Here is a 16398-nt window from a genome sequence, read left to right as displayed (position 1 = left end):
GCTATGTGGTTGCTAGGGTGTTCTAGGTGGTTTGTTGAGCATTGCTAGGTTGTTTCTGGGTGGTCGATTACTGGCCCAAGTCAAAAGAGCCCAATCCCAGGTTTCTATGACATTCTGTTCCCTAGAGATGGTGTGGGCCCCTGTTTCAATGTAAGTCTATGGAAGATTTATCTCTACTAATTTAACATCTGTCAGGTAAAAATCACATGTCTGATTGTTTACTTAAGTAATAGCACACCTCTCTTAAACAAGTCAAACGATTTGAGGTCTCAATCATATACATATGTAGCAACAACAGTTCAGGATGAATTGCACACCAGAATGTAATACATAATATTAAATAATAGTACTAGTGATACTTTGCAAGCAGCATTAATTATATTTTGCTGATATTAATGACACTTAATACATCATAATGTGATATATGGCTATGCTCTTAAGTTGCGCAACTTGATACCTGCCAAACAAATCCACATGGGAGTTCTGGGAAAACATTTCACTTGCAAATTTCACCCGAGCCCTATTTTTGCTTACTCAACAGTGAGCTAAGACTTTTCACTGTGTACCTTCTTTTTAGCCTTTTTTAACCTCACATATATCCAAATATAGTTTAAATCAGGGGTCTTCACCTTTAAGTTCAAGGACCTCTTGGAAGATAGATAGAATGAGCAGGAATCCCATTACAGATTGTATTAAACTGAATTTCGCATGTTAAGCCTTTCCGATGATAACATACATACTGTAGTACCACCATATTAAAGACATATTCTGGGTTTAATGTAAGTTAAGCTCAACAGCATTTGTAGCATATTGTTGATTGTCACAGAAAACGTTTTTGACTTGAGCTTAAAGGTATAGTTCACCCAAAAATTAAAATGCTCTCATCATTTACTCACCCTCATGCATCTCAAACAAAGATTTTCAGAAGAACATTTCAACTCTTTTTTTGGTCCTTACAATGCAAGTGAATGGTGACCAGAATTTTTAAACTCCAAAAAGCACATAAAGGCAGCATAAAAGTAATCCATACAACTCCAGTGGTTAAATCCGTCTTCTTAAGCATTATGATAACTGTGGGTAAGAAACATATAAATAATTAAGTACTTTTTTACTATAAATCTCCACTTTCACTTCCACATTTTTCTTCTTTTGCTTTTGGGGATTCACATTCTTCATGCATATCACCACCTATAGGGCAGGGAGGAGAATTTATAGTAAAAAAATATTTATCTCTTTCTAATCCACACCTATCATATCGCTTCTGAAGATATACAGTACATTTAACCACTGGAGTCATATGGATTACTTTTATGCTGCATTTATGCTCCCTTTTACTTGCAGGACCTACAGAGCTGAAATATTTGTAAATAAATCTTCATTTGTGTCCAGCAGAAGAAAGTCATAACACATTTGGAACTATTCCTTTAACTTTTATTGAACATTATACATTCCTCTTATGTATTTACTTACTTCATGTTGCTTACATTATTTTCATTTAATATTTACGTTTATTTTTCCGTGCAGCTCAGCTTTAATTCACAAAAGTAGTTTAACTCAACTGCAGTTGAGATACCCTTGTTGAAGCCCTCTGGTTTGAATCGCTTGTAGTTTTTGAACTCAGAATTTCAGTATATTGCTCAAGTATATTTTGGGATAGCGGTGTTTCACATGAGTGCACAAGCTGCCTACAGTAGGAGCGGCCATACCATGAAGACTACAATTTTCAGAAAAAAAGCAATACAATCTGAAAAGCTTTTGTCCCCAGGGTCCTGACGGATATTGGATTGTACTCTCCCGGAGTTGCCACGATTGTATATGTTTACCCGAGTGACTGGCTGATTCATCAGGAACGATTTCATGAGTGGTGTAATTGAGCTCATCACTCAGAGGGCTTGTGAAAATCCGAGGAAAACGAAATATACGCACGCAGCGCCTTGAGCTGCTTTCTGGTCTTGGATGACCTTTCTCTCTCCTTCTTTCCTGTTTAGCTACGGCTGGCCTGAAACCTAAATCCAGTCCCTTTTTGTCAATAATTCACTGCCTTTTCACGGCCACAATAATCCTCTTTCGAAGGGCACACCACAGACAATCAGCCAATCATGAGTGTGAATGCATGTTCATTTGTGTCTGTATGTGTGTGTATCACCCATTATCCTCACTGATGCAGACTGTTCTAGATATGGGTCAGTTAGTTGCGGAGGGAGAGAGAGATGAGGTAAAAAAGAGACCCAGGGCAGACAGAAAGCACACAACAAACTATATATATATATATATATATGAGCAGGTCTGCTGATGTTGTTCATGGGTTTTTCTTCAACTTCGGACAATTTTGGCCCAGTGTACTTCTAGAAAATGAACTCTCCCACTGTAAAACACTCTTTACGCTCACTAGTTTATTTACAGTTTTTTTTTTCAATTGGATACACAAATTTCACATAATCATTGACCCATTTCTTCAAACTACATACATAAAGCCCATTATAAAATACCACATTTCCAAAATCTTACACACACAAGGAACAACTCACTATTTGCTGAAAAACCACTCAATTCTCTATGTATTTAGTGTCTCCTTTGAATGAAAAACTTGGCCATGTACTGGAAAAAAGTATAAAAAAATAGTGATTTCATTACAGTATTTGCAACCACCATATGAAAATGTAAGCTTCTTGATTTGGGGTGAACATGTGATTTGTTTTCCAATATTTTATGGTCTTCTCTCAATTCTGTAGAGGTTCAAAAGTTGGGTTTCCCATACATAGGAAAGTGACGTACTGTCCAAATATAACATAATGTAAGGAATATCTGTTACCAACAACTTACCTGTTAACATGAAATGTCCTATTTTTTTCTAGCTACACGCAGGGGTAGCCAACCCTGCTCCTGGAGAGCTACCTTCCTGCAGAGTTTAGATCCAACCCTAATCAAACACACCTAAACCAGCTTATCAAGGTCTTCAGGATTACTTGAAAATGACAGGCAGGTGTGTTGGAGCTAAACACTATACATATACAAACACTATATATATATATATTGTTGTACAGTACAACAATTTAGATGTGGCAGCACTCTCTGTCCTGCTTCCCTAAAGCTCATACCATGGTTGATGACTTTATCTTTCACAGTAGTTCTTACTGTATCTCATCTGATATATTTCTGCATTTTTGTCTTCCTCTACCTCCTCATGCTCTTTGTTGTTCCATGTTTTTGATGTTTCAATGAGCAATTTGTCGACTTATAGATTTGGGACAGTGAAGTATTCATTTTTTGTTGATTTGTCTTTGCATGGGTGAGATGGTTTTGCTGCATTATCTCATTGAGTTTTATTTTTTTGACTCCCTTAGTTTTAGATTTTGAGCAAGTGTGCTGGACTGCTTAGAGTTGTGTGAAGAGTTTTGCATGAAAACAGCAAATTGTGTGGAGGCAGGAAAAAAGTGTTAAACGTTTTGCAGAATGGGTAAATGTTTCTGGCACATTAGCAAGAGAAACTGATGAATTGGTGAATTGTTTCAGTCACAGTGTGTATCCAATTGAAAAAAACAAAAAAACTAAACTGTAATGTGTCCATTAACAATCAATGTGTCGGTCAATGTGTTTATACTGGAGCACTCTGTGAAACATCATGAACATTTCAAAAACTTGAGTTTATCAACAGTGTACTTTCCACCACAAGTCATATAACAATATTATCATGTATTGTGTTTGATAGCATAATGGGATTGAAACGACCAAAGAATAAAATGTCAGACTTTGCCTTGCTAAGGCTAATTACAGTAATAGATTGCATTTTATGTTACCTCAATACAAACAATTCAATCTAGAAAAAAATTATATAATAACAATAATTAAAAAAATGACATCTTGATTGGAAATTACGTACATAAAATATTCTGTTTACAAGTGATTTCCACCTTGATATTTCTTCATTTTCTTCACACATGAAATGTTTCATATTTCATATCAAGCAGGCTCTTCACAGACACTCAAATTGATATGAAATAATGTGAGAATTTGTTTTTATTCAATTTTTTTAAGGAATGTTATAGGTTCAATACTAGTTAAGCTTAGTCAACAGCATTTATGATTTTAGTGTGATAAAATCAGGGATTTACTGCTGTTACAGCATTTACCAAATAACAGGGCCTACTGCTGTTATGTCATTATAACAACGACTTTGTAATAATGGATATCATTTTTCACAGATAAGGTTAGTAAGTGATTTTACCACACTAAAACTATGTTAAAATAAATAATGATTACGTCTTGTGGCTCCAGAGCACATTTTAACATATTTGGACTTGACACTTTAACTTTCATTGTAAGTGTCTCACTGAAACCCCAATTTATTCTTTGAGTCAAAATAATTTTTTGTGGTGATCAACATTATACCACAAATGCTGTCGATTGAGCTAAACTTGTGTTGAGCACAGGACATTCCTTAAAGATTGAATGTCTGGGATAAGGGTAGCAAACCCTATACATACTCAGCATTCGAAAAAACAAAAATAAATGATAACGGCATAGTAAACAGGTTTCTAAGTCATTTTTGATGTGACCTAAATATAACAAAAAGAAAAAAGTTGAACTCTGTTGAAAAACCTTTATGTATCTTCAGTACACTTTCTATTAACTTTAAAACTGCACCAAATTGTTGTGGTTTATTACATGTTTATTACATATATTGTAGTCCAGTGTCTTGTTTCTGTTGCAGAGGTTGGGTGTGCTGATGCATGTTAAAGCAGAAAAAGGCTTTCAGCCACAGGACTGCAGATTTCAGATAACTCTTCTTTTTGTATCCCATCATGCTGTACTTCTCTCTCTTTTTCTATTCCATTCTCTCTTTCTGTATATTTTTGCATAGGTCACAGTCATTTTCTGTTTTTTGTTATCTTTTTTTTTTTTTCATGCACAACAATGCATAGTTTATGAGGAGCTTGTGAATATGAATGAGTGTGGCTGTGTAATGGCATATGTGTGAGTTTTTATAACAGAGTCGTAAGGGTCACTAATGCAGTGATATTCAGATAGACTGTCTCCAAAACACACATGCCCACTGAAACTCAGTCTTCACTTTAGTTTGATTGCTATAGTTCATTCTCAATCCTCATCAAATGCAGATTACTAGAGAGTGCATCAGTTTCAGATCTTGTGGTGGTCATGGTGAGGGTATATATGGAAAATGGATGTGGGGATATCATACCATCTGAATTGTTTAAGAGAGAAGTTAATGAAGTGACAAAAATTCACTTTAGTGTGTTTGGGGATTAGTGGTTTCAATGCACATTCTGTATTGCTACTAATCAGAATTTATTGTGCAATGTGATTGGTCCAGAGGAAAATATTAAAAGTGCATTCAGTTAGCTTTCCTCATAAAAATACCCCTAAAGAAATGATCGCTACTTTAGAATTTTTTTTTATATCTTGTGCATTTGCATTAGATGTAGACTACAGCCATATAAGTAACCTTACAAAAAGTTGTATTTTTGTTTTATTTTGGGAGCTGGGCTGCCTCATGGGGGCTGCCATGTTCAGATCACATGACCACCCAAATGCTGCTCACTGTTTCTCAGTAAACTGGCTTTTATAGCACACTTTCGTCCACTGATTGAATTAATTGAATTATTTATGTTCAATTGAATGAATTATGGCTGAATTGGAATAGAACATTTCTACAATGCCATTGGCAATATTAACCCTCAAATATTTCATTTTTGTGCTGCATCCACACCACTAGGTGTTAGTATAGGTCCAAGGCAACTGCCCAATCGGCTAGAACAACAAACAAAAACAAAACAACTTTTAAGCTGCACTACGGTCAAGTAAAACATTTTTTAATTAACAAAACTCCATTATTAAGAGAGTATATAAAAAAATCTGTGTTCAAAACCTTGTCCTTGCCTTACCCAGATTCACTACGGTAAGCCTACAAAAATTATTTTTATATTGAGCTTTCGGATCTGAGGCAGATTTTAGGCAAAATCGCAGGCTTATGTCATTCGTCCTTATGTGTATACGTCATGTCCGTAAGCACAGAAAAGAAGAGATGGTGCCACTATTGTATTGCTTTTATGTGAGCAGGGGAAGCTTCAGCTGTTCACAGTTCAGGACAGCATCGGGAGGACAGCAGTCTACAGAAAGATGTTTAATTGTTAACTGTTTGACAAAGTTTCTATAATACTCTTCAGATGGGTTTTTGAAGCTTAAATTGGTTGCCATGCTTTAATGGATGCTTGGATAGTTTTGTAATTTATTTATTTTTTATTTTTTTTCCTCCAAGCAAGTAATATCTCGGTTAAAAATGTTTAAAGTTGCCATGAAATGGCAGTTGTGACCAACTTTACTTCCTAGTGTGACGTATTTCAGAGTTTATCTATCAATTGTTCATTGAATTGTGAATAGTGGGTGTTGCATTTTTGAATGAAGGAGGCAGATCTGAATGTGAGTTTGCAGTCGACACACACACACACACCACTTCCACCATGCTGCTCGTGCCAGAGCCGGTTACTGGGGAGATTGAGCAGGGATCTCAATACACTAATGATCTAACCGACAACATTAATACATAACCAGCCCATAAACGCACACAACACATTGCAGTTTTTGCTTACGACAATGTTGTAGCCATTGAGAAATTAGCAAGTAAAAGATCACAATATTACAATGTTTTGAATCACAATACACTAAATTTAAAGGGATAAAAGAACATTTACTCGAGCAATCACCTCTGGAAGAATTCGCAAATTAAATGCCTCAAACACAACCACAAATTCACAGTTTTTCCTTCTTCAAAATATGAATTCAAGCCAGTGGGCCCATAACCAAGGTAGTTTGGGGTAGGGAAAAGGGTTTTGTTAGGGAAACAGCCTGTACACATATACTGTATTTTATAGGATGGTCAGTATGGGAATTGTATCTCTCCTTTTGACAATTATTTCACCATCCCACTTGCTCTTCTCCTTTTTTTCTCAGTTTATGTTCAGGAGCACAGTACTGATATCTTCTGTATTTCTCTTATTCATTATGTGAACTGCGCATATGTTCCTAACATATTTTCTGATGCTTCAAATTTTGCCTTACTGGCAAAAAGCAATAAATTGTAAGAATTAAGACAAGTTCAGCAATATTTAGACTGTCAAGCATTCATCTATAACCACATTTGTGGGACACCATCAGCCCCCTAGTGAGTATAATAGCTATATGCATATAAATAGGGGTTCAACTTTCCATGCATACCATATGCTGTTGATGTTGATTGGACTTGTATGTGGGAGCATGCTGATGGGAAGGTGTGAAGCTGCAGTGTATGATGTGTTCCAGCTGAGTGTGAAATTGAAATTTCTTCCAACAGCAGGGACAAAGGGAGGTAAGAATGAAAGAAACAACGACAAGGACAGACAGATGATATAGATCACTGATTCCCTGATTCGAGATGCAACGGATTTAAGGTTTCACAATATACCTCGGTTTTAAAATGGACGGTTATCATACTGATGAAATCTTCTCATTGACGGTATTGCATGAATATAAAGACAGAATTTTTTAAGAACTTTTCTAAAACTCAAATCAGTTTAATTAAGACAGAATCGGCGACGTTTACACAGCATCATATAAACTTGGCGAGATAAAATAAATCTTTAAATTTCGCCTTCCTCATGTTACATTCAACTGTTACTTAATTTAAAGGAATTTGTGGAGATGAATGTAAGTGGAAATACAGTATACGAGATAGTAAATTAAACTGGTGTTTCATTAAAACACCAGATTCAATGTAGTTTTACATCATTTGTAATGACTAAGTAGGCTAAAGTTATATTTATGCTTAGGTCACATTCACAAATGCAGCAAACGTATTTAAGCACTCGTTCAACATTACGATATACCAACTGTTTGTTCATTTGCCTAAGTGCAGTGCAACAATAGGCAAACAATGTGTTTGATACTACTAATAATATGTTTTATTTGTAAAACAATATGCACATTTTTGCCAATTTTTTTTGGCGGATTAAGAGAGTGTCTTGATGTTCAAGATCAAAATTTAAAGGATTCAAGTTGAAGAAATAAATAAAAAAAAAAAAAAAAAAAAACACTGCCCATTTCCCAATAGTATTTCAACACCAAGAGTTGCCAGATTTTAAACAAGTTAGTGTGCAAACACAGCGCGCTGCAGCCATGGAAGCCAGCAATACATAACTAACATTGACAGAGTTATGAAAAATCCACATGAGCTGGTTTACAATTTGCAAACAATAAAAACATTGCAAATGTTCACATTAGTTGATCAACTTACAGTGTAAGGCGTGTTGCTTGATTGTCAGTTTGCTTTGTTCAAAAGTTCTGATGTATTTAAATTGACTTTCCATCAAGCATCTCTAACCCTTCCCAGCCTCAGTGCTCCACAATCAACAATCCTCTACAATTGCTGCCAATACCTTCACTAACACCACCATATGTTGAGATCACCCTCCATTTCACCTTGGAACTACCAAGTTTCCACCACCCGCAGCTGCTGTCATATTTATGAAATAATGTTCATTTGAATTTTTAGTTATGCATTCTCCTAAATTTTGCCTTGCAGAGTTCTGTATGACTTTTCGGATTATATAAGGTCTAGCAGCATATGAAACAGGCAAATTAAAGATTCTAAAGTCCTATTCATCAAGTAATGATATCACAATGTCCCATATATAATTCAAACTCCATATATATGGCAATTGTTTTGAAATGAAATGCTGAACTAGCACATATGGAATAGCTGTGCCCAAAACCGCTGACTCGTCATTCACTATTCACTACATAGTAAACGTCACATATGAGGAAAGAGTGAACAAAAATGAATGTATTTGGACAGAGCTCCAGATAATATTGTTTATATAATATATGATTTTACATAAATGTCACATCCCTAAAAATTTTAATCAGACTTCAGACATATGGTTTGGATCTAGTTTGAGAACAATGGATTTCATTTTTGTTTTATGTAGTCAGATTTTAGTCAGATGTGCAAAAAAAAAATTCTTTGCTGCCTGTCTGATTGCAACAGTAACCAGCTGGTATGTGATAGCATGTGCAGTGTGTAAACCTCACTCTCCTGGCCACCGAGGCTAGATGCTATGGCTTTTATAGCCTCCTTGCTAGCACATCTGGCTCCCATGCAAGGGATCACTGGTTCGAATCCCAGTTGGGGCAGGTCGAGTAGTATCAGTGAGACTGGTGCTGTGACCTGGATGGTAGTGAGGTTTAGGGGGGTGAGTGTAATGGTAGCTAGCTGGTACGTGATAGCTGTGCAGTATGTAAACCTCACTTTCCAGGCCTTAAGAAATGCATTAGTGACTGAGGCAAGAGGCTATGGCTTTTATATTCTCCTTGCTAGTGCGTCCGGCTCCCATGCTTGGCGCAATCACACTCGGGGTGGGTCAAGTAGGACTGATGACATGAACAATGCCATAGCTTGTATGGCAGGTGGGACCAGAACCTTCAGCTTCATGTGTACTCAGTCTAGAACTAAAACTCAAGAACCAATTACTTTTAAGGGCTTCAGATAGGTGTAAAATGAAAGGTTCACACTAGTTGTCCTTTGAATTGCATGTGCCCTTCTCTTCCTGTCTGTCTCTTGCTTTCATGTTTTTACCCCTCACATCTGTCCCTGGCGAGTGCGTTTGGAAGCTGAACTGTCAGTTTGTTGCTTTGATTTTCTCAGTGTGCGAGCCGAGCCCACAGACAGCTTGCTGCTCCACTCGCGCACAGACATGAAAACTACATGAATAAATAGAGCACCAAACAGCTTAAATAGCTGAAAAATTTGGATTGCTCAAATGTTCTAAGCTTCTTGAGATAATTCATGGACAACAGATCTTTGTAAACAGCTTTAGGTCACTTGGGTTCAATGCCTGATTAAAGACTGACATACAGAAACATCTAAACATTTCATCTTTTGGTTAAACTAGAAAAAGTGTGGGAAAGAAAAATTACCAATGAGATCTCATTAATATCTAATTTGTTTCCTCTATACAGCAATGAGTTTTAAATAGTGACATTAGCTGAAGTTTCCTGCTTCTCATATTTTTCAACTGAGAAAAGACCCCCGTTTTTTCGTGTGTCTCATCTGGAGTTTCAGAAGAGATCAACAATTTTCAATAATTCTCCCGAGCTTTTAAAGCGAAACTTCTGAGCAAAAACATTTCCTCTCTGCATACACAAAAGCATACAGTCACACATGCATGCACATATCTTTACAGCTGGACAGAGCCTAAAAAAATCATGGAATTGCTAAGGTGTGTGTGTGTGTGTAGTATTCTGAAACGGTGCTGGTTTGCCCTCAGAATAACTTTGAAATAATGCTTGTTGCCACCTGGCATACCGGGCATTTTCCCGGTGGGCAGACGTACTTTGGGGCGATCAGGGGCGGCCTGGCCATCGGGTGAACTGAGTGGGCTGGTGGGTCGGAAAAGGACAGCAATAACCCCCCATGCCCACAAGGAGGATGAAACCAAACATGCAAACTTTATCACTGATAAGCACAACAGGTAGAAAATTTAATTGGAGGAAGACTTGTTGACAGTATACAAGGATGTAACGTGTAGCAGGCTATATGAAAACTGATGAACTAAAGCAGAGTCAAGGGAGGATGAATAAAATACTCTTTATGCAGGTAAGTGAACAATACAATACTGAGTGTAGTCTGTAAAGTCATAGGTTAGTCTAGACAATGAAATTAGAAGTCTGAGAATGGTGAATGGGGAGAGAGACTGTACCCTCCCACAGGATGCTCCGGAGGACCGACACCCCCAGTGTCATGGACAACCCCTCCCACGTGGAGCTGGACAGTCCGAGTGATTGGCGTGGAAGCAGGTAAGTAGAGCGGGGTTCAGGATGTCATCCCGAGGTACCCAGGACCTCTCGTCTGGGCCGTACACCTCCCAGTCAACAAGGTACTCAAGACGACCCCTCCGACACTGGGAGTCCAGAATGTCTAGCACTGAATACACCCGCTACTCCTTGAGTATCAGTGGCGGAGGGGGTTTATCAGCCACACCTGACTCTGTGGAGGAAAGAGAGGAAGAGGGGTGCTGAGATTTCAGCAGAGAGACATGGAAGGTTGGTGTGATGAGATAATGTGCTGGTATTTTAAGATGGTAAATTACTGGACTGATTTGATTGACTATAGTGAAGGGACCCATATAACAGGGACTTAACGTTTTGCAGGGGAGTCATAAACAGATCCGTCTGCCCATTAATTTGAGGTTGGTATCCTGAAGAGAGACTAACCGATACCGTTAGGAGCGAGAAGAATGCCTTCCATACCGTAGAGATGAAATGGTGGCCATGGTCTGACACAATGTCCTCCAGGACACCGAAGTTCCAGAAGACTTGATGGAATAGATTCTCTGCGGTCTCCAAGGCAGTGGGTATACCCTTGAGGGGGACCAGATGACAGGCCTTGGAGAAGCGGTCAACCACGACCAACATGCAGATATTGTCATGGGATGGTGGAAAGACAGTGATGAAATCCACTCTGAGATGGGACTAGGTACATTGAGGAACAGGCAGTGATAGGAGTTTGCCTGCAGGGAGATGCCTTCCTGACTTGGCAATAGCGCAATCATGACAGGCCAAGATGAAACGGTGGACCTCCTGAGACATTCAGGACCACCAATATTGATTACGGAGGAGCGAGAGTGTTTGAATTATGCCTGGATGGCCAGTGCACAGGGAGGAGTGGAGCGATTCCAGGAGAGGTTGACGAAGTCTTACTGGAACATGCAATCTGGGTCAGAGCTGGATCGGCTTGGGAGGCTTCCACAATTTGTTTGTCCAGGGCCAATGGGGCTGATAATGATGGATGGAGGAAGGATGGTTTCGGGGCTGGAGTTGGGATTTTCTGGAGAATAGAGGCGCAAGAGAGCATCTGCCTTGGAATTCTTGACCCTGGACGTTAGGTGAGGTGATGTGCTCCTTCGACCCAATGGCACCACTTCTCTAGTGCTAATTTAATGGCAAGTAGCACTCTGTTCTCAATAACATAGTTTTGCTCCACGGGGTATAGATTTTTGGAGAAGAATTCGCATGAATGGAGTTTAGGAGGATTCCCTTTCCGAATTCCCTCATGAAGGAAGCCCTGAATCACAGACAAAGCATTGGCCAGGCCATATGGCATTACCAGACTTTCATAGTGGCCTGTTGTGGTGACAAAGGCAGTCTTCCACTCGTCTCCACGGCGGATATGGATGAGGTTATCAGCGCTCTGCAGGTAGAGTTTGGTGAACACAGTGGCTCCTCGTAAGGATTCTATGGCAGCAGGGACCAGGGGAAAGGGGATAATGGTACCTGATGGTGACTTCATTTAGGACATGGTAATCAATGCAAGGGCTGTCATTCTTGGCCACAATGAGGAAACTCGAAGCGGCAGGAGATGTGGATGGTCGAATGTATCCTTGTTGGAGAGCTTCCTCTATATACTCCTCCATTGCCTTCTGTTCTGGCAGAGAGAGAGGGTAGATGCGACTCCGGTGAAGTGGTGCTCCAGGTAGTAACTTGATGGCACAGTCCCAAGATTGATGGAGAGGTAGTTGGGTGGCTTTCTGAGGGGTGAATACTTTTAGATAGACTAGATGTGTAGATGGCATCTGGACCTTGACTTCACTTGTGGGACTTTCAATGGAGGTGGTGTACAACTGAGCTGGTTTTGGAGATGCAATAGCAATAATGCTGTTCTGGCTACGCAGTGGAAGAACCAGACATTTGTAAAAACAGGAGTCACTCCAAGAGAGAATTTCTCCAGTAGCCCAGGACACATTTGGAGCATGATGACTTAACCAGGGTCTACCAAGAACCACATCAGCGGTGGAGCTGTCCAGCACAAGGATGGGAAGTGTTTCAATATGGCACACACCCACCTGTAGTGTTACTGGAGGAGTTTGGTGGGTGATTTAGCCTTTACCCAAGGGTTGGCCAACTACGCATTGGATTGGGATTGGCAGGGGTCAAGAGACTGTGCTTAGCTGGAGCTGCTGGCAGAATGCCTTGGATCAATGAGGGTAGACACAGAAAGAGAAATGGTGGCAAAGGAGATCATGACATGTGTGTATAATGGAGAGTGAATAGTAGGAGAAGATTGGATGGAGCTCACCATCATTCACGGTGGACGAACTGGGCCGTCGAGTAAGAGGTGAGCAGCCGATCCACAGTAGAGACAAAGACAGTTTTGAATGCATCGTTGGCGTTCTGAGGGGGTTAACTTAGCGAAATCCACTTGCATCGGTTTGACTGCAGAGTCATAGTCACGGTTTGACATGGAGAATGATGGGGGTGGTTGTGAAGAGGAATCTTCAGCTAGACAAGAACACATGAGGTTAGCGACACAGTTGGAGAGCTGTATAAAACATTCCAGACCCATGGTGTCTTCATACCCAGAGAGTTGTAATCTCAATGCAGGTTCAAGTCCCTGACAACAAGTGGTAAGGCTGGTATTTTAAATCTGCTGGCCACAGCTAAGGTCCTGAAATGGATATCATAGTTGCTTACGGAGCATACAGAACACTTACCCTGCCTTAGGTGAAAAAGTTGTTCACGGGCCTGAGAGTCTCTGGCAGGGTGGCTGAAAACCTCTCTGAAATGATTGGTGAACCGCTCATACGATTGTGTAACAGGTCCAGTATCAGCGATGATAAACGGCACTTTTGTACGCTCTGTAGTGAATTGATAAGGATGCATCCATATCGCGAGGGAGCATTGTAACAGGAAACCGCTGCAGTCCTCTGCTGATCCAGAGTAGAGCGCTGGTGTGGTGATTGGTACTGCTGCAATCATCGGAGAAGAAGTGGTGGAAGCAGAAGAAGATTGCGATGCAGTGAGTGAAGATTGATGATTGGTCGGCTCTTGTTGTCTCTGAGATTGTGGTGGTGAGTGTTCAATGAAACTCATAGACTAATACTAGTCTTCTGTAATGATGCAGACACACCAGAACTGACAACAGGTAGAAAACTTAACTGGAGGAAGACTTGATAACAGTAGACAAGGATGTAAATTGCAGCAGACTATATGAACGAAGGCAGAGGCGAGGGAGGATGATGAAGATACACGCTATGCGGGTAAGTAAACAACACAACACTATATAGTGCGGCCTGTAAAGTCCTAGGTTAGACTAGACAATTAATACTGGGCTGAGGTGAGTATATATGTAGTCCTTGATGAAGTGCATGACTGATTACAGGTGGAGGAGATTAGCATTCTGGGGACAGTGAACGGTGAATATGGAGGGAGAGAGTCAGGTGGAGGTGTGACAGGCAGATGCTGGGTGTTCTTGTGCATGAGGTCTCATATATTTTACTCTTTCTTTGTGTTTTCCTTTTGCAGTGAGGCAAACATCCTGCATGGAGGATGAGAGGGAGGAATTAATCACGGGGAGGAACAAGATGAGTAAAAAGTGGGAATAAAGCAGGTGAGTTTGTGATAAAGCATTCAACTGTCAAAAGTTGCACCCTTGGTTTTGAAGTGAACATGAAATCAAAATTCACCAGATTTACTTCCTTAATACATGTTCTTGGTGTTATGGTGAACAATTCATCTTTGCATGTTATTTTATCTAGCTATCTATCTATCATCTATCTATCTATCTATCTATCTATCTATCTATCTATCTATCTATCTATCTATCTATCTATCTATCTATCTATCTATCTATCTATCTATCTATCTATCTATCTATCTATCTATCTATCATCTAATCTATCAAAATTAAATATCTTGCTACACCTCTGAAATGACTTGCCTTCTCGTCTGAAGTCACAAAGCCCTCTTATTTTTCAGTTCTCCCTTCCCACCAACCACCTTTCATGTAGTTTCCCACCTGCATTTTTTTTTTAGGTTGAATATCCTTTCACCTTATGTACAAAAAGTACTTTGGTAGTACCATGGGACAGTGATGGTGACATATATAATCACCATGGTATTGTTATTATGGTTGCACTTATTTTACAGTGCGTGCACTTTCATAATATTATGTAACTACATGTACTTAATATGAGTTAAGGTTAGGGTTGGGTTAGGTTTAGGGTTAGTACCTAGTAATTACTCTTGTTGTTTTAATTATATAGTACGTAAATGTAGAACAGTACTCCAAAATAAAGTGCTTTCAACATTCATGTACAATGCTATTTATGTGATAGTCCAAGATACTTTGAAGAATAATATGGTACTACTATGGTACATGTTAAAAAAACACAGTATTACCATGGTACATTTTTGCTAGTGCTGCTTGGTTAGAGAGCGAGATAAAGGAAAGAAGAAAAATCTGAAACCTCGTCAAATAGATTTGTAACATATAATGTAAACTATCAACATTCTATAGATTTTTTTTGTTTGTTTTTCTTTCACATCTTACATTTTACCAATATTACATCAGAAGTGACACTGGAATAATATCAATTATATGTTGTTCTACTATTAAACATTGAGGTTTCCTAGAGATGATGTTCCTGTATCTGTAATCATTGATTTTCGTGAAATTGTGAAGTGCTGAGTAGCCTTTCGCTGTAGATTGATGTGCGACATTAATTTCTTCTCCGAACCCCATCTGGGTGCACACAAACACACACAGAGGCCCTATAGCAGTTTTAGTACTGTCTCTGAGATGTAGAAAATTTGTTTCAGAGCAGCTGTTGTGCCTAAGGATTTGATCAGAGGACTGCAGACATAAATGTATGAAAATACACACTCCTACACTCTTACAAGAGAGAGAGAAAATAAATGTATATATATATATATATATATATATATATATATATATATATTAGGGCTGTCAATCGTTTACATTTTTTAATCGAATTAATTACATGGTGTTGCACATATAAATATTTGCTGAGAAAGCCCTCTTATAACAATAATTCAATATATAATGATGAAATAATTATACATAGTTATCTTTATATATTAAAATATTATATATATATATATATATATATATATATATATATATATATATATATATATATATATATATATATATATATATATATAAAATTAAAAATATTCAGATAATTAAAATGCATTACATTCTTGTAGCAGAAGAGTTAATCATTGATAAGACTATACAAAAAGCGGCTTTAGAATACAATGTATTGTTTACTACCATATTATATTCAATCATTGGCATACAGTTCACAGCAATCCATTTCACAAGTGAATTTGTCAATCAGTTGGAGATTTATTATGAGGGCTTGTTTAAGGACCCGTCAATGTACACCTGCCTCAGGCATATTTTTTATTTTTTTTTAAACAAGCCAGGGGTATACATAGTACTCAGTACTACAGATATAGTTTATAATAATGCCAAGACAGTATATTTATTATATAGTGCAATGGTTTTCAATGCTTTGGAGTTGTTGGAGGTACAAATAGTAT

At 38.5% G+C, this 16398-nt stretch overlaps 1 protein-coding gene across 3 annotated transcripts in view; it reads left to right on the top strand.

Annotated features, from left to right (window-relative positions):
• The window catches only part of dlgap1b (discs, large (Drosophila) homolog-associated protein 1b), a 174981-nt gene that overhangs the window by 38672 nt on the left and 119911 nt on the right, over positions 1 to 16398 (top strand). For all 3 annotated transcript variants that reach the window (XM_052114909.1, XM_052114908.1, XM_052114910.1), the window contains exon 2: positions 14353 to 14437. The gene's annotated coding sequence lies outside the window, so the exon portion shown is untranslated. The remainder of the gene's footprint in view (positions 1 to 14352; positions 14438 to 16398) is intronic.

The sequence above is a fragment of the Xyrauchen texanus genome, chromosome 42, assembly GCF_025860055.1.
Source record: "Xyrauchen texanus isolate HMW12.3.18 chromosome 42, RBS_HiC_50CHRs, whole genome shotgun sequence".
NCBI lineage: Eukaryota > Metazoa > Chordata > Actinopteri > Cypriniformes > Catostomidae > Xyrauchen > Xyrauchen texanus.
Note: the sequence above shows the minus strand (reverse complement) of the source record. Positions and strands in the feature narration are given on the sequence as shown.